General features: G+C 48.8%; 1 long non-coding RNA gene across 1 annotated transcript in view; it reads left to right on the top strand.

Annotated features, from left to right (window-relative positions):
* The first annotated feature begins 210 nt into the window (after positions 1 to 210).
* The window catches only part of LOC142073159 (uncharacterized), a 96,954-nt gene continuing 73,025 nt past the window's right edge, over positions 211 to 24,139 (top strand). The window contains exons 1-2 of the long non-coding RNA XR_012669839.1: positions 211 to 334; positions 1,160 to 1,399. This is a non-coding gene — a long non-coding RNA (uncharacterized LOC142073159). The remainder of the gene's footprint in view (positions 335 to 1,159; positions 1,400 to 24,139) is intronic.

Raw genomic sequence — 24,139 nt, 5'->3', positions numbered from 1 at the left:
AGGAATGCACAACTTACCTTCTCTATACCATGCATTATTTTAGATCTGTATCGCAGGGTGGGCTGGCCCTTTAAGGAAGTTTGAGCTAAATTATACTTGTGCAATGGACTTGAGCTTAGGTGAGTGGGTCAGGTGACCTGTATCACCTGATATCAGCCTGGGGCAGGACTTTCTCTAAGAGGAAGTTTGCTCCAGTAATGAAGAGAGGAAGACAGACTTGCAGGGATGTTTCTCTGGAGGGGCTGTAGCGTGAGAGAGAAGCAGGGAAGGTACTCTGCACTCCAGCCAAATAGAAAGGCCTGTCTGGAGCTACCTGCAGTGAGAAGCAGAAGAGGTAAAAGAAAGAGGCTTGAGGTAGCAGGAGCTGGGGTTTTGCAGAAGAATGGGTGAGCCCATCAAGGGACAGAAGGAACTGTGGAGAAGGGGAAAGGTTCATCTTGATTTAAGTTGGCATTGAACTGTGATGTTCTAATGAACCAGAGCCCCGGAAGGGGTATTGTTTGCCTGGCAATGGGCTGGGTGCAGTTTTTGAGGAGCCCCAAATGGGGAAACTGAGGCAGTAGCACAGGGTCTGATGCCGGATCTGGTAAGACCCTGTTACAGTCCCTCTATGTTCCTTCTTCATCATCTCTCTGAACTAAACAGTCCCATTCTCTCTTCACCCAAGTCTCCCCAGACTCCTATTCGGTCTAGCGGCCTGTCTTAGAACCCCTCTACTTCTGCTATGTTTTGCTGCAATAGGGTAACCAGAACTGAGTACACTCTTCCAGGGGTGGACATACCATTGACTTATGCAATGGCATGACACTTCCTGTCCTATTTATTACGCATTTGAGCATCTTGTTTTCTCTCTTGACCAATGCTTGCACCCTGAACTAAGGTATTCATTGAGCTGTCCAGGTCTCTTTCCTGAGTAGTTACAGTTAACTTAACTGTAAGGATAAGGCATGTGTAAAGATAAGCCAGCTTATTCCTTCCCATGGGGGTGTTAACTTGCATTCATCTACAGTGAACTGCCTCGACTCATGGCGTCCATTGACCTGGCTTTGTTAGATACCAATAAGTACCACAACCACAATCCCTGCCCAGCACGCAGGAGAAGTTCCTCAGTGTGAGGCTAGTAGAACTAGGTTTTAACCGTTTTCTCACATTTGAATAGATGCTGAAGATTGGGTGGCTACCTACAGCCAGTTGACATCTGAGGCTGGAGAATACCCCTGGTATCGGCTGGAGAGGAGAATGCTGGTTGGTTGGCAGTGATGCTTCCTTCTCTATCGCTGTCCTCTTTGGCTCATCCTCCATCCTGGCTTCCAAGCACTTCTCCCATTGGCCGTAGTGATGACCCTCACCCTTGCTCTCCCTGCGCCATTCAGCTGATCACTGCTCACTTATGCTGGAGGTAAGACTGCATCTCTGTCTCCCTCCCACCCTGCTGCTGTGCCGGCACATTCTGGTTCTGCAGAACACACACATGCATCCCCTGAGTAGCCAGAGGGTGGTGCCCCACTGGGACACATGGGGGGGGAGGGATAGCTCAGTGGTTTGAGCATTGGCCTGCTAAACCCAGGGTTGTGAGTTCAATCCTTGAGGGGGCCATTTTGGGATATGGGGCAAAAATTGGGGATTGGTCCTGCTTTGAGCAGGGGGTTGGACTAGATGACCTCCTGAGGTCCCTTCCAACCCTGATAGTCTATGATTCTATGACAACTTACAATGGAGGAAGGCCTCCTCTTGGCCTGGAATCAGGGGGTTACAGAGTCTTTGCAGGGAAAGAGAAGGGAAAATGCAACACGGGCTGGACACTGGCACTCTCATGCTGCCAGAAAAATATGTACTGAACTCGTGGGCAGTTGCTCAGCTTGGGGCATTGAGTCCCTTCGAGGGAAATGGCAGTCCTAACGTTATGTCATCGGCTCAGAGGCTATGGGTAGAATCCTCTGTGAAGACCTCACATGAGCTGCTTGGTTCTATAATCGTCGTGTGCCCAAGCTCCTACCCGCACACGTCATGCTGGTGTAGATGTAGCTACATGGATTGATGATGCCATGTCCATATTCACACCAGGCGTTACACTATCCCTCACTACCTCTGGTGCACAATACACGACTGATTTTGTACTCCCCTCCTCCCTTACGTCTGTCAACACTATCCACCTAGAAGTGCCACCCCTCCTATTAACCTGTCAGGGGTGAGGCAAGTGGCTTCCTAGAGTCTGCAAGTTCCCCACCTGCCAGCATCAGCAGCCATAGGCAGCTTCAGTGCTGTCGACCAAAAGGCCTAAGAGCTATTAGTAAAGTGCTAACTCCCTGCACTAGTACTCCAACTGATGCTGTAGATCCTGGAACAGAATGAGCTGGCCCTTTCAGAAAAGGCATTTTGGGAGTTGTAGTCTCCAGGGTCCATGTGGTTATAAACTGAGGGCAAGGCCTGCTGGGAGAAAATGCAGGCTATAAAAGCTAAGCCCCTGGAGCAGTGGGGGAGGAACCTAGAAGAAAGTAGGCAGTCTCTTTCTTGGAGACTTGAAGGGAAACAGCTGTGGCTTTTAGCTCTTTCCTGGCAAGGGCGTGAGATGGAACCTGAGTGGAGCTCTGGCCAGAAGCCGGTGAAAGGACCTAGGGGCTGCCAGAAACTACTGTGGACCCCTGCAGCCAAAAGGAATGAGGCTTTAGGGGAACCTGTACAGCTGCAGGGTGAGCAAGGGCTGTTGTGAACCCTGGAGAAAGAGCTGCTTGTAGACACTAGTGTGAGAGCTGTAGAAGACTGAGAAGCTGTGGGAGGGGAGTGGGGCGGGGCTTCCTGTCTGAGGGTGGGAATATAACTGGTCTATTAATAAACCAGACCCTAGAAGAGGAGATTTGATTTGGGAGCATGAGGTGTGTGAGTACTCCTCAGGAGCACAAAAGGTGGGGGTGAAAGGCAAGGAAGAGGGAGTGGGTCGTGAACCCTTCTCCCATATGACTTCCAGAGTGCTCTCCTCTGCATCCCCTGTCTAATGTTAAAATGCCTATCTGCATCACAGACCTGTTTCTCTACAGTTCACAAGCAGAGCTGGTGTCCTCTGGGTTTATTGACACGAATGTGTGTGTGTAGGGGTGGAGGAGACTCTGAGAGTAGCTAAATATCTGAGCGCCTTCACTTGTGCCCAAGGCTTGTCTTGCTTCTGAGCACCTGGAATAGTCCTGGAGCATGCCAGGCTGCTCACGAAAATACTGCCTGGAAAGCCAGCCACATACCCATGCCCCTTGGCAGGGCACGTGTTCCAGGAGGAGGTGGGTGAACTCATCTCTCAGCTTTCATCTGCCCCTTCTGAGTGCCCAGTTCCTCCTACAGCCCCTTTCCGGGCACCAGAAAGGCTGTTTAAGCCTTTGCAGGCTTTTGGGAATGCTGGTCTTGATGTATGCATCTTGGCACTGAGTCTCACCTTATCATGCCAATAAACTGATTGGAATTGAATTTACGACGGGAGTGCTCATGGAATTCTTTCTATGAGCCTAAGGGGAAAGCTCTCGGTTTTTATCATGCATTTCCCTGTTATTTCTCCCACTTAAATGGGAGAAAAAAGACATTTAAAATTCTCCAATACCTCGGTCCCCAGCTTCCAAACTCAGAGCTCTCCAGTGTAGGAGACTAAAGGAGGAGAGGCCACTGAGCATGCAGGACCCGCTGGGGGAACTCCACCTGTGGATACCTGCAAGGCCAGGCGGACACACAGCTCTTGGCCATGGCAGGGCCCTGCTCCACCTCAGTTCCTGAGCCCTGCAGAGTTCCTTCCCTGAGCTGCACCCAAGGAGGGGCTTCTGTCTCCAGAGGCAGCACTCCCCTTGCCATCTGCTGGGCCCAGGTCCTTAAAGGTATTCAGACACCTAACTTCCATGGAGGTCAGTGGGAGTTAGGTGCCTAACTACCTTTAAGGACCTTATTCATAGATTCCAAGGCCAGAAGGGACCATTGTGATCATCCTGTCTGGCCTCCCGTATCACACAGGCCAGAGAACTTCTCACAATAATTCCTAGAGCAGATCTCTTAGAAAAATCATCCAATAGTGATTTAATAATTGTCAGCGGTGCAGAATCCGCCATGACCCTTGGTAAATTGTTCCAATGGCTAATTACTCTGACTTAAAAATTTGTCTTTTTTCCAGTCTGAATTTGTCTAGCTTCAGCTTCCAGCCATTGGACCATGTTGTACCTTTCTTTGCTAGACTGAAGAGCCCATTATTAAATATTTGTTCTCCATGTGGATTCTTACAGCCTAGAAGAACCAAGTCACCCGTAACCTTCTCTTTGTCAGACTCAAGGAGCTCCACCTATTTAGCTTATCGCTTAAGGCATGTTTTCTCATCCTTTAATTATTCTTGTGGCTCTTCTCTGATCCCTCTCCAATTTACCAACATCCTTCTTGAATTGTGGACACAGTGTGCCAGCCATGGTCACACCGGTGCCAAATAGGAACCTGGATCTTGATGCCTCTCGGAGGAGGAAAAGCTGAGCAGACCAAGCATGTGGGGAAGGGACAGAATGTGACTTTATTCTTAAAACCCTTCCCCCACCGGCCACATTTTCATTTTGTACCCCTCTGATCCTAGTAGTTAGCCAAAATTCAGGGTCCTGCAGGTTGTTCTGGTGAGGACACATTGATGGAGTTGGGTATCTCTGACACAACCCTGTTTATTCATAAGGAGGGTGCACAGTCCTCTTTTCCCCAAACACAACAGAACACACAACTCCAGGCCCCTTTCTAGCCACCATTCACTCCAAGAGCTCTTTCTCAGGGCCAAGCTGCCCGTGCTTTTGTGGCTCTGTCAGGTGCTTCCTTGCTGCCATCTCTCTCTGCTTCTCTGCTCTTTCTGCCTCTCCTTCACAGATGTACACAGCATCACACACCAATAGCCAGGGAACCCCCTCCGTTCACATGTGCCTGTGTTTGGGGCAGAGGCTGCAATTGTTTCACCTAGCTGGTTCCATAAAGGAATTTAAATTGTTTCCGACATGAAGGGCGGATGTTACACCTCATGGTTTCCATGAGGTTTAACCAAACTCACAGCGCTCTCTTGGCCCCTTCCCCATAGTATCTGAGCACCATCTGTCCTCTTGTCTGGACCCACCCACTCCTACACTGCTGTGCCATGATAAAAATGTCCTCTCTAGCCTTAGAGCTGGGTGTCAAGTTAGACAGTCCCTCTAAGGGAGCGATCACCCTGGGCGTGAGGGTCCCGTTCACACTGTATGGTGGTAGCACCTGGAGACCAGGCCACTGTACAAACATAAACAAAGATGGCCGCTGCCTTGAGAAGTGTATGGTCTACAGAGCACAGAGTAACACTGAGTGAGATTGGTGTGGTAGGGAGCGCACACACAGAGCGTGACAGCTGCCTTCTCCCGCCCTGGCGTCAGAGCAAGTCCTGTCTCACCGACGCGGCGTTCCCATCGCTCATGTAAGTGGAGGGGACAATCCGATTTCTCTTAATGTGAAAACACTTGTATCATTTTCATTGAATAATTTAACAATTCCCAAGAAATGTCTGTCGATTGTAAGTTATTCTGAGCAGACACCAGTAAATAGCAGCCATTCATCGTTGTGTTAGGAATCGGTAATTAAAAATTATGAGGTAATTTTGACCAAAAATGGAAAAATTCTAAACAAAATTAAATAATTATCTGGGATCACTAGTAAATGACACCAGTGTTTTATTTATCAGTGGCTACAAATTACCAAGCATTCTCTGACTGCTCTCCCTCCCGCTTTGTGTCTGTGTAGCTCCCTGTAATTTGTTTAATTGCTAATTTTAATGAGTAGGGTTTTTATAACATTTTAGTATGTTGTTTTTTAGCAGTGGGTTTTATTGCATTGTGCAGAGCCTAAAGCACCTTGGTGCAGGAGCAATTTGGCAGTTAAAATTATTATTATTTATTTAAATCCAACCCTCCAGCCTCTTTAACCATTTGGCTGAATCTGTAATCACAAGAACTGTGTGGTGGAAATGCTCCGTGCTGAAATCTCAGGGCCACTAGGCTGGCACGAAGGAGACCTGGTTCTGTTAATAACTCTGTGATCTCGGGTATGTCTCTTTCCAATCCCACCCGTCTCCCTGTCTCTCCACATAAACTGTCAGCTCTTCCAAACAAGAGCTGGCTCTTGCTAGCACAGTGGGCCCTGATCTTGGCTGGGCCCTCAAGGTGCCACCATACTAGCAATTATAAACCAGTATCTTGCCGCCTAAGTAGGGCACTACTTTGAAAGGCAAAGAGTCAGCACTGCAAAGCCAGCATTTGGCACTGGTTTTGCAGCACTGCAAGGAACACGTGCAGTAGTAGCATGCTGCTAGCACTGATCGTTATAGTCACCTTCTAACCAGTCCTGCAGCCCGTCTTCACGTTCCCCAGCTTAATGGTGACTTTCAGGTACGGAGTTCTTATTTGATAGCACCCACAGGTGTGCTCGGAGCGCGACAGGAACACTGAGAAGTTAGGCCACTGCCCACCGACCACCCGGAGGGCAGGAGCCAGGCCAGACGTGGGTCACAGACATGATTTATGCAGCTGCTCAGCTTAAGCAGGTGGCCATCTTGATGGTTTAAAGGTGTTGTCTGTACTGTTCTTAAAAATGACGTGTATTGTTTTGTTTGCGTGTGAGTGTATGAGAGAGAGAGAGAGAGGTGCCAAGCAGGTGTATTTAGAAAAGCGACCAGGACAGATCCTGTGCTGTATCTCTTAGGGATGGTAGCAGCTGTAGTCCACCTTTACAAACTGTGGGGTTCTCTGCTCTCCCTGGGGCACTGCAAGTTACAACAGTCCCAGGAGCTGCTCTCCCTTACACTGGCTTCCCCAGAGCTGCTGGCCAAAGCACTCTGCCCTTCCCAGTTGCTCTCCTGGCATGCTGGGGCTGCACAGAGGGAAGTTTCCCAGGGGGCCACCTGGGTCCCTCTGTGATGCCCCGATGGGGGTACGAAGGAGACAAGCTAGGTAGATACACGACAGCATAGTGGGAGGAGGCAGGGGAATAGGGACAGTTAGCTGAGTGCAGCTGCATTCTTTTTATTTTCAGCGATGAAGGTTTTAGGGTGGTTTTGAATCAGATAAGGGGTCTGGAAAAGGTGCCCAGACCGGAGTGTCTCCTCATATCTACACAGAGGGAGTCTCCGTGATGTGATGATGCATTTTGTGCATTCAGCCAAAAATCGCGCTGGCCTTTTTTGCTGCCGTGTTGCATTACCAGCGCCTGTCTGTGCTAATTTGCTATGCACCATCACTCCAGGGGCACGGCTGCTTTCTACATTTCTCCCGGTAAGTGACAAATAAGCGTCTGCCCACTGACTAAGGGTGAGGGAATCTCCCTGCAGAATCTCTCTTCTCCACCCCCCTCCTCTGCTCCTTGGAGATGTAATGCGGCTGAGCTCTGCTTATGACTAACAAAGAGGGGCGGGAAATGGGCTCTGTTGGTTCATTGCTACTGTCCTTCCACTGAAAGATCTGCAAATGCAAGCATCACCTTGCTTGTGTCTGATCATTTCCCAGGTGACAGAGCTGTAATGAGCAGATCCTTTTATTATTTCCATTTAGCCGTTTCTCTGTGGGATGCAGGAGTTGAGCTGCAGGATGAAGTTGTTGCCACTTGTCCTGGGCTTTGCAAAAAGCCCACCTCAGGCTGTTCTGCACTTTATGGGCTATTTAACCCCCCTCCGTCCTCTCCCCTCCCCAAATACAAATCTCCTTATAAAGTCCATTTACCAGGCAATTGCCCTCAGACTGTGATCGCTCCCACTTTATGATCTGACCAAATCAGACACCAGCTGGAACAAGGAAATCATTTGTTTTTATGAAGAAGTTTTAACGAGAACTTCTCCTTTCCCTAAAGTCCTAGGAAATAACTGGTTGACAAGTTTAATCCTTTGCTGGCATCAGGCCTGTCTACTTCCAATGAAACTGCTGTTTCTCAGGTACCTTTCCAGGCTGGGAAGCACCTGGCTGCAAACGGCTCGCCTCCCGAAACAGGAAGTCCTGCTCTGGCAGGGCTGCTTTTGGGCAAGAAAGGACAAGAGACCCCAGAGGACCTGAGGCATGTAGGTGGATGTGTCCCCAGTTAGCTGGGGAAAGGTCTGAAAGGGAAACTGCCTGGACTTGTTTATGGAAAAATGTTTTTTTTAAAAAAGCAGCAAAGGCATGAGGGTGGCTGTAGTATTGTCAGCCCCCGAGCGTTCCAAAATCATGAATCCGGCCTCCCAGTGTCTGGGAATTTAAAAGAATAATAATAATTTTTGGCTCTATATTTGCCTTCATTGCTTCAAACTTTTGTCTGCAACCAAGCTGGCTAGAAATGTCCTCTTTCTTTCAATCAAAACAGAGATGCTCATTCGCATCCATGAGTGGGGCCTTATGAAAAGTGCCTGATATCTCAGGAGCGGCAAGAGAATTGGCAAAGCTGCCCGGGACCCCGTCCCTGAGTTAGGGAGAGCTCAGAATGACCTCATCATCCCAGGAAGCCAATCCTTGCCCTGGGCTAGAGAGAGAGAGCAGAGAAACCCCATTACGTGAGCCAAGCTTCCTTCAGCTCATGGCTAGACCCCATTGCCCCCGGGAGTCCATGCTGTGGAACTGGAGGAAGGGGGCAGTTGCTCCCCAAACCTCAGTTTCCCCCCCTCCGTCCTGACTTCTTGCCTTCTCCCCCACACCCCTGACTCTGCAGGATATGACATAATCCCATATAATGTTCTATAGGCTGATGCAACGTTACCGCACCCCACCCCGAATCTTTCTGCAATGTCGCCCCTGCATGCAGGGTTATTCAGAGTTCATGACAGCAGTGAAAAGCAGCAGATGCTTGTTTAGCAGGGGCAGGGACCACAACTTATTATTCACACAGCCTAAGCGCTCAGTTCCAATGGGAGTTTATATGGCCAGCATCTGCCCTCTGCTGGTGAGATCCAGACGTGCATGGCTTATTCCCAAATTTCTGGCACAGAATAACAGAGAGAAACCATATTGATCCCCTAGTGGCCCCTCCCTGGCTGCCAGAGCCGGATTGTTCCCTATAGACTGTTCTTTGAGGCCTCATCCAGCCTAATTTTAAATGTCCTGGCAATCGGGCCCCTCTCTGCTTCCCTTCAGAGAGACTGTTCCTCAGCCTAATACATCCTGCTCACAGGCATGTGTTTGTAATGCTTGGCATTAATTTTCCTTTGCTTAATTTCATCCCATTTAGAGCTGGTAAAACTATTCATTGTAAACAATTTATCCAGCAGGTATGGCTGGTACTTTCTGTTACTGAGCTGTCTGGGAAGAGCTGCCCCCCCTTTGAATTAATCTTTTCCCATTGTTCAGCGAATACAATTTATGACCATATTTGAGCTCTGGGTTGTTTGCGAATGATTTGTAGCAAGTGACTGGTCAACTATTTGATGTTCAGAATGGTCTAGTAAAGCTTTGGGATGGGTCATGTGGCATTGTTTCTGTTTCCTGATTGGATAGCCTCATCTCCGTAAACTACTTCTGCTTCCCTGCCAAACAAATGTAAATTAATCCTCACACAAAATTTGGCTTCTCAGTTAAATGAATCTGTGTCACGAGCCACAATTTCTCTCTTCTCGAAGAAAATTTCACTTGGACGCACCTCCACAAAGAATAAACCAATGCAAGCAGGTGGAATCCAAACCTGGTTTCTAATTCTGTCTGTTCTCCTCGGGCTTTACACAGTGTGAAGCCAGTTTTGGAATGCCTTCCCTCTCCCCAGGTACCACACTAAATAATCACCATCCCCCTGAGGTGCATAAACACCTCAGATATTTGCAGACTGTTATCATGGCTCTCACCCAACACGCACTTAGTTGTTGCCTAGTCAAGCTTGACAGTTTCAGCTCTTTTAATCTTTCCTTAGAAATCAGTCCCTCAGGCCCTTTAATCGGTTTTCTCTCCCTCCCCTGCCTTCAGTTGCTTCCAATTTGTTGACATATTCTCGATGCTGGGTTGCCCAGTTGAACACAGCGTTACAGGTGCAATCTCACCAGTGTCATGCAGGGGCTTCCGGGAGGGATGATCGCCTTTCTGCTCTATGATCTGATGCTTCTTCATTTGCCGCCCAAAATTACATTGGCGTCTCTTTTTGCATATTTGTTCTGTGTGGATTCCAGAGCTCACAAATTGCACTGAAGCCCTTTTTACGCTTTGCCTAATGATGACAAACATACTGGAATACTCACAATCACTCACTTGAGGACGGCTTTGTCAAAACCTTCCTATTCCAAGGAGTTTTTGTAGGGAGTGTGCAAAGTGGGAGGGGGTGCGGGGGAGGAGTTAGACATGGCGGGTTCTCACCATTTTTAATTAGAATTGTTCCTGTTTTGCAAGAGGGATCGGAGGTTATTATTTATGGATACAAGGCGGTTCAAAAAAATTCCAAGCACCATCTGTTTGAGAGAGAACAGGAAGAATTTCAATATGCTTCAGACCTTGAAGAGTAATGTTTGTATCACAGGCTCATAAAATCAATTTCTAATAGTTACAGGTACCCCCTTAGGAATTTAAATAGTCTGTTAACAAAGTTAGTACATCTGCCAAGCAAGTACATTAAGTGTACACACAGTATTGTGTGTGTATATACACACATGCGTGAGCTTTTGTGCCCCCCAACGCACTGTACAGCACTGTGTAGACACAGACACAGTGCATGCACTCACTCAGGTTATGTGTATAAAATATTCCCTCAGACAGAGGTGTATATGCAGATCCAGACAGGAACATCGTGTGTCAAACCCGAGGACACTGAGCTTTTATCTAGTGCCCCTCACTAACCTGCCCTGAAATACTGAGGCACCAGGGGAAATACTTGGCCCGACACTCGGCCCATGTCCCATTCCAGTTCTCCTCCTGCCGGGCCTACCCTCTTCTAAATGGTCTCCCACCCAAGCTGCCTAGCTGTCCGTCCTGCGGCTACTTAAAGACGGATGGGGCCATGACCACGGCGGACGGTTTCACTCTCGACACCCCACTGCGAGCTCCTTCCCTTTAGACTCAATGCTGGGAAGTCCTTGCCTCCTCCCTTCCTCCCTCTACCCCCAGCCTCTGCTGCAGGCCCAGCTGTGTAGAGGGAGGGGCAGCACCTGGTACCCGGGCAAGATGGGTGTTGTTGTGGGGGCAGGCACAGGAGAGGGGGGGTTTACCTGGTGGGTGGGAAGTAGACCCTTATAGAACTCATTACAGGCCGGAGTCGTTAACCAGCCTCTCTGTCAGTGGCTACAGACTTTCCCTCGTCCCCAGCACAATGCCCCCACTACCCAGACCCTGAAAACTTAGCCAGTCCCCAGGAAGCATCCATAGGCTGTAACTAGGAAGAAAGGAAGAATGTAGGTTGAGTATCAGTCTCCCATTATGTGTCCCGGTGAGGGGCGGCAACAAACTGCAGCCTCTGCAATCTGTGCTTGTTTCCCTGAGGCAGGGCAGAGTCCGGTCCTCCGCCTGTGCATGAATTTGTGTATCTGCAGAAGCGGATTCTCCCCAGTGCCTGAAAGGGGTTGATTTCCCACCAGATGTTGGGGGAATAATCTTGGCCCAAGTCGGTGGCAAGTTCTGAGGTGGAAATTGACGTTCAGGTGTGGGAGGTCGGGATAGTCTGACCCACAGCTGGACTCGGCCTTTTCGTCCAGGGGGGCTGTATTTTGCTAGTTCTTCTCTGAGCCTCACTAGGAGATTGTGGGAGCGACTGTCACCATACTGGGGGTTTGAGGTCATGTGTTTGCAGCTCCCAGTGCCTGGTGCAGCAAAGGGTTGGGCCCCCTTTCCAGAGTTCATGGAATGTGATCGTGTCATGGTGGGAAATAGACTGGCTGGAGTCAAAGTTTTGGGTTTGTCTCAAAGGATTGAGGAGAAGAAGCCATGTGAGATCCAGCTACTGAAGGTTCGTCTACGCTGCACTCAGAGCTATGACTGCTGCCTGTGTCGGCAAACCCACACAAGCTTTGATCTAGCCAGCTCCAATAACAATAGCCGGCAGCATGGCCAACTGCCATTCAATTAAAGTCACCGGATGGGCCTTGCAAAGTCGCTCGATGATGCAAAAATTGCTAACCTCCTGAGAGTCTGTATTATGGCTGCTCTCGGCACTAGTTCAGTATGGCCTGCCCCACGTCTAGCTCCTCCCCTCCTGGCCAGGGCCTGGCAGCAGCGGCTGTGGGACGAAACTTCTTCCTCAGCTACTTTGCAGTGGGCTGGTGCCTGCTGATGGTGGCATGTGTCCCTATCAGAGTGGGCCTGTTGATCACAGCATGGTTGGGGTGGTGCCTGGGATTGAGGCTCTGGTGCTCTCGCACATGGTGTCTCCCAAATCCTAGAGGCTAATGGGTCTTCAAGGCCACTCTGTTTCCGTGGTTTGTAAGAGCCCCCAAGGGGCATTCCAGCCATACAACCCTTATCTCCCCTACACCGGGGGTCAGGGAGGGGAGGGCGTACTGTAGAATCAACTGGGCAGGATTCCCCGATACCAGGGAACTCCCCAGCTTCTGCTGAGGGCAGCTTGAAGTGCCCCTTGTGCTGTTTGAGCAGGACTGAGCCCGCGGCCCAGTGGTTCATGGTGTCATTAACAATCTCTTTGTGCTAACGTTTGTCCTTGTAGAAAACGCTCCGGCGTGTGCGATGCGGTGCCAGGCTTTCCACGCTTCCGACCTGACAGAGAATATATTCCGTATAAGCGATAGCGGGACATTGGATTTTTGACCATGGCTCTCTCCCCCTGGGAACAGGTGGTTTCCATTTAAGTATCGTCAATGAGAGTCAGTCAGGGTAGTTACCGTCTGTCAGTTGAGCGCGGCAGGTTTGTGACTTTTGGCAGAGAGAGGCCCTGGGAAATGAGCCGTTTGTGTTTTCTTGGGCCTGTTTATCCTGTTCGTTCTCGAGCCGTGTCCTGTTTTCACTGGTTGTAAGGCAGGTGCTGCTACCTGGCTGAGGGCTACTTCTCTACATGCGCAGACTTATGCCTGTTGCAGATGCTGTTTCTTCTCTTCCTCCCATTCTGGTTTGTTCCTTTCCAGGTGCTTCTGCCTTTAGTAGCCGGAGTCCTGATTTTAGCGGTTCATTTCAGCTAAATACAAGAGTATTGATCTCTGATTTCTGTTCTGATACTAGAAACTTCTGCTCATTATTTTGTAAATCTTATCCTGCCATCCAGGAGATGGCTTCTGAGTCAAGGGAGGAGAAGTGCTATGTTTCTAGAAAACGTTAATTTCCCTGAATCACGGCTGTGTTGTTGCATGAATAGAGAGAGATACTGAGGGGTTTGCTTTCCATTCCTCCTCGTTCCTCTATAATTATTTGTGGTGTTTTCCTTTCTGACTGTTGTTCCAGTAATTGCAGACGGTCTCGTTCCAGACATTTATTCTTTCTGCGAACATCAACATGTTGGTTTTTATTCTAGTGCCCCAGTCTGTGGCTAAAATCTGGGAATGGTACTTCAGGGTCTCTGAGAATATTTTCCTTTTGGGCTCCCTGTGTCCTGAGGGCACTGCCTTTGTGAGCTGGGATTTGGCATTCTTGGCCATGCGTAACTGCTGCCAGGCATGGTGATTGGTGGGTTTCATATTTGTATGTATTGCTGTGTTTTGCGCTTTACTTTGTTGTTCTCCATGTCCAGCGAAAGGGCGAGAGGCTGGCAGTTTACGTAATGGAGGGACTGTTTGGGTTGTGGACAAACCCACAACACCCTTTGCGCAGAGGCTGTGCTGTGTGTTGGAGAGTGTCTCGGCGGGGCTGTAGGGAACAAAGTCAGAAGGCAACAGGTAGCTAGCTGGCTGCCCTCACGCACTGGGATTGGAGCGGGGGCCTGGCTAAGGTGTGCAGGGGTCTGAGACAGCTCTGGCAAGGAATGACACTAAGGCACTTCTGGATCTGTTTGCTGCTGCTGGGGTTTGCTGAAGGCTGGAGTCAGGGCACTGCGCACACAGAGAGGAGGAGGCCCTCCCTGCCCCAGAGAGCTCTGGTCTAGGACAGGAGAAAGGAAATGTGCGGACACATCCATGGCTCCAACATAGCCCCACTTGTACGGCATGCAGCCAGACCCTGGAGGGGGATGCTTTTAGTCTCTTCCTCTTGGAAGGTCTTGCTTGTTTTATTATGAGTGAGTTTTACAGCCCCACTTCCCTCCCCCCCCCCACCCGTGAAGCACGCTAGGCGCTGTACGGCACAAAGAACAAGACGAGGGCCGCGCGGTGAGGAGCAGACAGTCGAACTCACCTGGCTTTAAATCATGACTCGGCGACAGTGGTCTTCTTGGCCCTTTTCTCTGGCACAACCCCCCCCCCCCCCATTCCGGGTCCCTCCGGTACTTACAACAGCTCAGAGCTGCTTCTCCTCCCACCCCTCTCACCATCGCTGAAGTGAAGGACTGTAACCTCCTCTCCCAGGTGTGCACCCTTTTGTCCCCTCACCGGTCCCCCATAAACAGCCTCTCCTGCACGCCCAGCTCCACCCTGGCCTCCGGTGACATGAAAGGCTGAGCAACTCCCTGCCTCTCCTGACTAACACAAAGCAAAGGGCTGCTGGCCTCTTCCCGTCGCTAATACAGATCCAGGGAAAGCAAGGGGCTGTCAGACGCTGGCATGGAGACACAGAGCAAACACATGCAGTGTCTGTCGCTTGGGGATTTCTGGCCTCTTCTTTTGACACGGGCCCAGCGCTGCGTCTCTGCTCAGGAACATCTGTTTCTTTTGCTTGCCGTGTCTGAAGGCAGCAGGCTGCAAGGAGAGGAGATGGCTTGCGGATCACAGGGCCCTGCTCTTGTTGCTCTCTAGGCAGACTTCCCCCCTCTCCCCCCCGATCCATTTTGAGGGAGGCAGCAGAGCTAGCGGGAAGCCTCACCCCGCACCCCCACCCCTCGCTGCGCTCGTCTCCTTGGGTTTCACTTCAAAGCGCTCTTGCAGCTGTCTGGCCCTTGGAAACACGATGGCGACTGTGACACAGGGGGAGTGGGGCCTGTGGTGCGGGGACCTGGAACACTTTGCCTTTTTCCTTTTACTCACCTTCAACGTGGATCGCAGCCCATCCCCTCCTCGCCTGCTCAGGCTGCCTTACCCAGCAGACTCAACCGAGGCCTGGCTCCTGGGTACATAAGCAGAGCTGGGCACAGGCCCATCTCTCTGGATTTGAACATTCTCGGTTACTCAGCGACAACTGTTAAGTCATATTTGCACTACGGACAAGTCTTAAGGAGCTAAACAATGGGAAATGCCCCCCAAGCCCCAGCCTCTGCCTGGAGACAGGAAAAATGGGGACCCCTGCATGCACTTGGTTATAGATCTCTGGGGACAGTGAGAAAGATGCAGGGACAGGGTGGTCCCCACTGGGAAGACAGGGAGCAAGCAGAGGAGGTCTGGGTTTTGTGGGTACTCCTGCAATGCACAGAGTGGTTGTTGGGGGTAGTGTGCAAAACTGGCAAGACTCTCCACTTGCCCTGCCGCCATGGTGGTGCCACTCGGTGCACGTCTTCTGCCATGCCCTATGTTACAGCCGCTTGAGGGCTGCTTAGTAATGCCCACCGGGCATCAAAGGCACAGCCTGGGATCAGCATTGCAGACTCGCAGCCTGACCATGCCTCCTCTTCGGTAACTACATGCACGTTCCTCTTATGCCAGTGGCAAGGAGGGTATGTGATGTACAATCGCTTGAATCACGGCGGTTGCAGGCTACTGAAGGATCCTCCTCATTTGGGAGTGATCCTTGGTGGGCCATTAACTCAGCTTTTGTACCCAAAGTGCCTGGATGGTGAGGCACAAAGAGGGCACAAGACACCAGAGGATCATTAGTAACTAAGGGCTGCTATGTTCACCTAGACGTTCATCCCCAGCTAAACGTCCCTTGATGGTTTGGGGACAAGAAAGGCTAGAACATAAGAATGGCCCTAGTGGGTCAGACCAAAGGTCCATCTAGCCCAGTATCCTGTCTTCTGACAGTGGCCAGTGCTAGGTGCCCCCGGGGGAATGAACAGAAGAGGTAATCACCAAGTGATCCATTCCCAGCTTCTGGCAAACAGAGGGTGGGGACACCATCCCTGCCCATCCTGGCTAATCGCCATTGAGAACAGACAAGACGTGCTTGCGTGTCCTCGGACTCTTCTGCCCACTATTTTAATTGGGTCCAGTGAAACAGGCAAGTCATATGGGGCCACCAATAGCTTCCGTCCGTTCTTCCCAGCTGTTCTCAATTGCTGTATTTCCTCGTTCTCTTTCACCACCCTGATCCCAGGCGTTGTTTTCCTTCGCTGCTTCCAAGAATGAGGCGCCCACTGTTTGTGCATGTAGAATCTTACTTTTAAATCCAGGATCCTGGAGAGTTGCCAAGACGTGCTTGGTGTTGTCAAATATTTTGGCAACTCATGTCTCTAATTTAGTCTCAAACATCTTCACTAGGGAAACGGCATCAGCTGAGCAGCAAGTTGACTCCCTGCATGGCTGCTGAGTGAGCTGCTTCCCAGACATTCGCCGGGGAGGCACAGCCAGAACGACTTGGCTCTAGCGGGCTGAGTTAGCGCGAATATCCGGCGCGCGCTGCGGAAAAGGGAGCAAATGCTTTCACGAGGGCGTCGTTCCAGTCCTGATGGAGGAGTGACCTCCCTTTGTCCCTGCCTGTCCCCTTAACCCCAGTGCTTGGGTGTCTTTGAAAAGAAAAGATGTCACGTAACTTTTATTACATCCGAAAGAAAATATCCCCTGGGGGAAATCTCAAAAACTGTCTTCTTGGCAATATGTCTTTACAGGATCTGTCTTCCTCTTCTACTCTAGTCAATGTCCCTTTCAGCTATTTGTCTTTCTGTGGTCCTGGCACATGTGATATGCGCAGCCATGGCCCCACTGACAGTCTCAAGAGCCTGAGAACTCACTGAAAGCCTGGTCTCGGGCCAAGAGCCCAAGGTTAGGCAAATATGTGGATAGCTTGCAAACAGCCCACATATGTTGGCTTGCGTGCAGCTTTAAGAATCAGGTGTGTGATCCTTTTAAAGGATCCGTTTTTTCCGACATTCAGTAAACACACAGTCCTAGATCAGTGCTGGGCTGGGAGAATGTTTGTTTGCTAACTGGTCAGTCTGAGCCTGCTAGGAAAATGAGTCTGTGGTTGGTAAAAGACTGAAGGGAGCTAATTAATGGCCACCTAAGCAAGAGTGCCAAAGGTAAGTATCAAACTAGAGAGCAGATGTTTTCACTAGAAAATGTTTCCTCGTCTTGGATGCTGTAATGATTAATCAAACAGTGCCTCCAACAGTAGGTGGTGCTGTACCTTTAAGTTAGTACCAAACTGGAGCCCTTTCGGCATGAATGATTGCTGGCCCTGTATGGGGGTTCTTGAGCTATTTCAGGGCTTGGATGATCTCTTAATAGGGTGTATGTGTCTCATGGATGCCAACCTTCTCATTCATAATTGATAATTCATAATCCCATGGGCTAGCTAGCTCCTAACCCATACCATATTCATGGCATCTATAGCAATTGCTTTCATGGAAAAGTCCTCTCAGGACAGTATTTTAAATATATATTAGCTTCTTTTAAAGCAGCTAGAAACAAGGAGGGGCCAACTCTTCGGAGACCACTTCTGGCTCACAAGCCACAGTGTGGTGTAGTAAGATGAAGTTTTTGGTGGGGGTTTCCCAGCCGCCTGCATGTGTTGCGGTGATCTGTAGTGTCCTCAATATATTTTATCACAGACAATATTTATAATAGCTGACAGTGGCTTCAGGATGGCTGCAGCACCTTGCTCTTAGAGAAGATTTCTGGTCATGCATATATGACAGGAACTTGGGAAGATTTACCAAACCCTGAACTCTGACTCTCTGTGAATAAGGAGGCAGAGTACCTCACAGTGTTTGTGCATAGCAATGCTTGGACCCATAATAAGGGTCTGTCCCACAGGCAAGACCTTTGCTGGCAAGAAACTGATTTGAGACTGGCCCCAGTCATATGATCTAGGCCAGGCTTCCAAAGCCAAATACCCTTATCACATGACTGGAATCTGTTTTCACTGACTCTAGTGTTTACTGTTGCAAGACATCCTATAATTGGTGATAGATAAAGATTTCAACCAGGAAAATGATGAGTCTGAATCTCTCATCTACTACAGCAGATATAACCTTCCCTTTGAAAAGGAATTAGAGGAAACTTCTTATGTGGCATGCAGAGACAAGGCACCATTAAAAGTCCAGAGGGGCCGCAAAATCTCCTAAAAGCCTTGTCTCTAGCAGGAAGAAATGGTGCTGGGTTTTTAAAATCTATTTAAGATGTGGTTCTTCTCTGAAAAGGGCTCTGTCATAATGTGATCATGGGGTTCTATTTATTAAGTCTTAATGGTTCCAAATCAGAAGTGCTCATTTTACAAGTCTAAATGCTCTTTTTTAATTGTCAGCTGGCCAAATTCAACCTGGGACCTGAAAGTCAAGCTGGGTTATTTCCTTCTCAAGCAGCATTACCAGTAAAAAGGTTTATTATGCCAAATTATGCAAATAGTGCCAACCTGTGCAACCTCGCTGTAACTGATCGGCATTGAGTAAACAGGTTTATTTTTATGGCTTTAAAGAATAGAATCCAACTTTCTCTCTCCCAGAGCTTTATTGGCTCTACAGGGCTAATGGAAATAAAAAGCAGAATAACTGATTTTGTCATTAAAATCTACAAATATGGTCTGATAGATGATCTATTAAGTTAAAAAGGTACCATATGTGTACAATCACTTTTCAGAATAGAGCTGCACTTTAAGAGAGAAAGGGAACTGATTTTAAGCCAAGTCTGACATACCTGCTTAGCAGCAATTGCAGACTCACTTGCTTTATAAGGAAACAACCCAGCAGTGCGGAGAACTGGGTCTTGGAATTCATTCTGAATCCAGGTTGGCAAGGCGAGGATTGGTGAAGAAAAGCACTTTCAAGCTCAAATGTGAATTGAGAAAACTCTTTCAGAGGATCATAGATTTTTAAGGCTAGAAGACCCCCATCTAGTCTGACCTCCCACATAACACAGTCTGGAGAACTTCACCCGGAGCTGAGCTAGAGCAGATCTCTTAGAAAGACATCCAGGCTTGATTTAATGACTTTAGGTGATGAATCTACCCCATCCCTTAGAAAGTTGTTGCAATGGCTCATTACCTTTGCTGTTAAGAATGTGCACTTTATTGTGACTAAGGTGTAGACGGAGGAGGACAGAGAAGCAGGAAACTGGGGAGCAGATGTGACTGTAGCTCAGTGACAAAAGGCAGCATGGTCTGGGAGATAAGGGATTAGCTGTGAGTTGAGAGACCCAGGTTCTGCTCCCACACCTACCACTGACTTACTGTGTGAGCTTGGGAAAGTCTGTTTCTCTCTCCCATAATTTTTCTGTCTTGCCTATTGTAAGTTCTTCAGGGCAGGGACTGTCTCTCACTCTGTGGCTAATACAGCACCTAGTATAATACATTCTTTCGGGGCCTTCTGGTGCTACTATCATACATATAATTAATAATAATAATTAATAAACAGAAAGGAGAACCAAAGGCGCTGGTCAGTCACACCCAGCTGCTTGCATGATTTCTCAAAGGTTATGAAGGAGATTAAAATAGCAAATGTTTTTTTTTTCTGGCAGTGCTGCCATGGCTTTAGTGATATTGGTACGTGAGATAGCTTGATCAAAGCAAGCCAGAGATGTCTACACGTGCTACAGCCACACCTCTGGTTGCAATTTAGACATACCATTAGATGCTGAATACTGCCAACCCTGAGCATTCAAAATTTTGAGCATTCAAAAATCATGAGGTTAAAAAAAAAATCGTACATTTTTAAAGCCAAATAGTAAATGTTGGGTCCTTTTTTATTTGCCTTCTGGTTTCCAGGCTTTTAGGGCTCACACTTTCCTTTGCCAGCACAAGGGCAAGAAACTAATTTCTTAAAAAACAACAACCGCGAACTGAGATTCTCCCATAGGCACATGACTCCAGGAGCTGGGGCTTCTAGAAGGACACCAGATGGCATGAGAGTTGGCAACACTGCTTTCTGGGTTTCTGGACACACACATAGCCACTCTGCCTTCTCAGCCGGGGTGACTTCTTTCAGACCAAACCCACAAAAGAACAAGTGCGTGTGAGAGAGAGCACAATGACTCACTGCTGCATTCTGCAGATGAGCGGAGCTCAACATGAGAGCTGCTCGGCACGCAGCAGGAAGGTTCATCTCCGTTTGCAGGGGCTGCACAGGAGAGCAGGAGGCCAGCTCCTTTCAGCGACAAAATTGCACCCTCCACACGGTTCTGCAGCATTGCCTAAAGAAATCAGACTGCTTTACAGTCAATGTTATTTTTACTTTGTTTGCACATGTGCAGCCCTGTGCAGATATTTTAGTCATCTACTAATTCTGTGCCGTTCTGGCTTCCTTTTGATGAGCTCATTGTATGTCGTGGTACTCCTCACTTCCTCCCTGTGCGTTAGCCGTTCTCCTCCTTTCACAGGCGGGGAACTGCCCGAGGTCGCACAAGTGGGCAGCAACAGAATTCAGGATTTCCTGGCCTTTAGTGCTATGTCTTTGCCACAAATCCATCTCCCCACCGCCACTACTGCCTGTCATGTTGAGTGTGAGGGATAGGCTTTGTAGAGAAATGCCGAAAGTATGTTGTTGGGGTTTTTAAGTGGGGCATGTGGGAATTGTTAGCAGAGTTGATGACAGTTGAAAAAACACTTCCAAAGACAATCTTCCCAATGAATCAGGTGTCTGGTGGCCCCTGCTGGTGAGAGGCTGGCACTTCAGTTTCCGTCTCAGGCGCTGGAGGGCATTATCTGGGATCTCAATGCCTGGACCTTGGTTGTTAAGCCTGGGTCAGACCCAAGACTCAGCTGGAGTCAGCCCTCCTGGTTGCTCAGGGTTAAGGTTGTGTTGATCATCGGCCTGTTTGTTTGTTTAACTTGCTTTCTTGTGTGATTAGCACCATGCTGATTTCAACTGAATTGCACCAAGAGCAGAAGCCTCAAGGATTTTCCCCGGACACCTGACATTAGAACTGGAAGGTAAAGCCACGTTTGCTTGTGCTTATTGGAAGTGTATGTGGAAAAACTGGAGGGGAATAGTATGAAGAATGATGGGAGAACTTATCATTAGTTTAGGTAGTGCACGTAGGCACCAGCAGGGGAAGGTTTTCTCTGAAAGGGGGCTCAGGAAATAACATTGAAGCAAAGAATAATGGCCTTTCTCTGGGACACTGAGAGCCTTAAATCCTCCATTAATAACTCACATCGTTATTGCCTTGTCTGGAAAGGGCCTTGCACACGTGCATGGCTGTATGAAGGATTATCAATAGTTTGTGGTTAAATGAAATATTCTCATCTGATGATGGGAAGGGCAGATGGGGGATTGTTTGCTCAGAAGGTACGTGCTGGGGGATTGCCTTTCTGCTCACTTTTGGGAAGAGGCACGCTCGTATCTGTCTTCTAGCACCTGGGCCTTAAGGAAGGGCTCTGGTAAACTGAAACAGTAAATAGGATAAGCATCGGAGTGGGGTCTGATCTGTCCGAGGCCCATGGCAGAGCTGCAAAGTGTGGAAGAAAGCGTAGAACAGCTGGCATAGGCACAAGCATTTGCAATAGGAGGAGCGACAATTATACTAGCAATCATATTACTCCCACATATACACCAGCATGCTGCTTGGACATGCGTGCATGAAATAGGCTTGGTTAAAATATCCCTCCTGACGCTAATTGCAGCTCTCCTGGCATGTTCCATAGGGTCCGTATCTCCCCTCTCCTACACATTGGGAGTGACAGCATGTGCAATTGTGGTCGGCTGATGGAATGTTCTGTTAGGGCTGCAAATGTTCCATCATCAGGCCTGTGGTCTCAGCCATGCCAGACGGCTGCAGATCGAACACTTATCTCTGCCGTCAGCAGAATGGTAGGACTTGTGGTCGGGTAGGACTTGGGGCAGCTCTGCAAGGATTCTGTGACAGCAACAGTTGACTTGTTCCCTGTGCGAGTTGTAACTATGACAGAAGAAGACGCTGTGGTTACAGCAGATTTTCCAGTGCAGCTGGAGCAGAGATTTTGGAGCTGTTTTGTGGTACGGCTGACAGGCTGCTCTGACAGCACTGATGTATGGGGTCCTGGAAAGTGGCTCCAAAGCCAAGTTAGAGGCATGTTGTTAAGATGCTTGCCACAACTTAGCCTAGCCTTGCTTTTAGTGCGCACAACTTTTTCTGTCATCATTCTTGTCGAGTCTGCGTCTTGCTAGGCTCCCTGTGAAAGAGAGCGCTGCTCTTCGTGCATGGAATCTCGTGCGTTCGGATGCGTGTACCGGGAACCAGCACAGACTCGGGATTTGGGAGGAATAATGTCCCCTTGCCCCTTCAAGAGATGGACTCATCTTGCTAATAATCCTGGGCCATGCTGTTACTGCAAGAATGCAAGGCTTGTTGCCTTCGTTCTGGAGCTCTTGGGCTTCCAGGGGATCAAGACCATTGCAAATAGAGGTAAAAATCAGAGCCAGACCGCGGGCTTGCTGCTGAGAGTCAGCAGAGGTTTGAGGGGCAGAGGGAGGGCGGTAAGCACAGATGTGGTGATGAGGCAGGGCCTGGCAATGGCATTGGTGATATTCTAAACCTGTTACTGTAGCCAGAGCACATAGAGGGTGCATCAAGGGTTCGAAAAGCTTTTCTAACTTTCAGCTTTTGGGGCTAAGAGGGTGAGGTGATATTTTCTACTGGACAAGCTTCTGCTGGTGCGAGAGACCCGCTATTGAGTGACACAGAGCTCTTCTTCAGGTCTGTGTAAGCTGGAAAGCTGGTCTCACCAACAGAAGTTAGTTCAATAAAAGAGATGACCTCCACCATCTTGTCTCTCTAATATCGTGGGACTGGCATGGTTACAACACCACTGCATGCAACCTTTGGGAGCTGTAATTGTCAAGGCTTGGTCCCTGCTGGAGGCCGAATCGGAGAAATTGAGTACAATCCGTTCAGGTGGGCTTTTTAGTGAAAAGGTAGGGGTAGGGGAATCACTTTTGCCATTCTATTTTTTTTTCCCTAGGCAGCTCTAGTGGTTCACCTGTTTGGGGCAAAAGCTGAAAATAGTCTTTAGATCAGACACACATCTTTTGCAGGCCTAGTGAAAATCCATTTTGTATTCGTTAGAAAGATTTAAGATTTAAAAAAAACATACTTTGGTCATGGGCACTTTAATTTTTTCCTACACTGTGATGGCAAGGTTCACCCTTCCCCCAGGCCATTAACAATTTCCCAGCATTCTGTTCTGTGTATGTAAGAAAGTGGAGTGGATTTTTTCACTTAATGTACAAGAGCATGTGGAATGCATTCAGTGAGGGTGGGGATGGAATGAGGCAGACGAGGGAAGGAACCCTCCTCCATTCTATATATGATTACATCCACACGCAAAAGAAAAACACATTAAAAGAACATTAAGGTTGCAAAGTCAACTCTAAAAAGTTAGGACATGCCAGAAATAAGGTTGCTGGGGCAACCTTAATTTGGCCTCCTGGCGCACATGCGTTATGATACAGCCTTAAGTTACATCATCACATACTGGGGTTTTTTTTCCACACGACCCATTGAGTGATTGGAAAGTTATTCAATGTTCCTTTTTATCCTCCACGTTCAAGATCTGGTCCCAGGCTTCATTTACTGCACGCCATCCAAACCCTGCTCTGAATACAAAATCGTGAATTTCCTCCTCGGGGTCTCTATGGTGCTATCATCATTGTGTCTGAGGGCCTCACAAACATCAGTGTTTGTGAACTTCACAACACCCTTGTGAGAAGAGGTGCTATTATTATCATCCCTGTTTTATACCTGGGGAGCTGAGTCACAGAGAGATGAAGGCCAAAATTGTCCATTAGTTTTGGATGCCCAGACTGACACCTGGGGCCTGGCTTTTGTTGTCAGAATCCGGAGCATTTTTGTAACGCGTGATATGTTCCAAGTACTTCAGTTGCAGTTGTGAGCACTCTGCACTTCTGCAAACCTGGCCCCAGGTGTCTCATGTTGGGCACCCGGAAAATGAGGAACATGCAGTTAGTGGCCACATGTGAAAAGTCTGACGCAGGTGACTCACTGGGACAGCATCCAGTTCTCAAGGGACACTTTAAACTGCCTTAGCAGGCCCTCTTATGTCTTCCTGCAACCCCATGTCTCATTCACTACACACGTTTCAGC

The sequence above is a fragment of the Caretta caretta genome, chromosome 9 (assembly GCF_965140235.1).
Source record: "Caretta caretta isolate rCarCar2 chromosome 9, rCarCar1.hap1, whole genome shotgun sequence".
Lineage (NCBI taxonomy): Eukaryota > Metazoa > Chordata > Testudines > Cheloniidae > Caretta > Caretta caretta.
This window is presented reverse-complemented; position numbering and strand designations above follow the sequence as displayed.